Genomic DNA, 1,131 nt, shown 5'->3' with positions numbered 1-1,131 from the left:
ATGCTATGATTTTTTTCAAAATAATAAATCATGAATTTTTGATCACTTTGTTGACATACTATACTATGGCTTATTTTGACACACTATACTATGACTTTTTTCGACATACTATAGTATGACTTTTTTATCACATTTTTTCGACATACTATGCTATGATTTTTTTCAACATAATATATCATGAATTATTGATCACTTTGTTGACATACTATCCTATGACTTATTTATCAATTTTTTTGACATACTATACTATATCTTATTTGGACATCCTACACTATGACTTTTTATGACTTTTTTGGACATACCATACTATGACTTTTTTCGACATACTATACTATGACTTTAAAAAAATATATATATCATGACTTATTGATCACTTTGTTGACATACTAAACTATTAATTTTTTTGAAATACAATATAATGACTTATTGATCACATTTTTTTTAGATACTTTACCATAAATTATTTTGACATAATATATTATGATTCATTGATCACTTTGTTGACATACTATACTATGACCTATTTATCACTTTTTTTAACATACTATACTATGACTTTTTATCACATTTTTTGACATACTATGCTATGGCTTATTTTGACATACTAAACTATGACTTTTTTATCAAATTTTTCAACATACTATACTATGGCTTATTTTGACATACTATACTATGACTTTTTTTGAAATAATATATCATAAATTATTGATCACTTTGTTGACATACTATACTATGGCTTGTTTTGACACACTATACTATGACTTTTTTCGTCATACTATACTATGACTTTTTTATCACATTTTTCCAACATACTATACTATGACTTATTTTGACATCCTATACTATGACTTTTTATCACATTTTTTTAACATACTTTACTCTGACTTTTTTATCACATTTGATTTGACATACCATACTATGACTTTTTTCGACATACTATACTATGACTTTTTTTGACAAAATATATCATGACTTATTGATCACTTTGTTGACATACTATACTATAACTTCTTTATTACATTTTTTGACATACTAATCTATGACTTTATTTATAGTAATATACAATGACTTATTGATCAATTTGTTGACATACTATACTATGACTTTTTTACCAGATTTTTTTGACATACT

This window comes from Etheostoma cragini, chromosome 9 (assembly GCF_013103735.1).
Source record: "Etheostoma cragini isolate CJK2018 chromosome 9, CSU_Ecrag_1.0, whole genome shotgun sequence".
NCBI lineage: Eukaryota > Metazoa > Chordata > Actinopteri > Perciformes > Percidae > Etheostoma > Etheostoma cragini.
The sequence above is the reverse complement of the archived record's forward strand: the minus strand, read 5'-3'. Positions refer to the sequence as shown.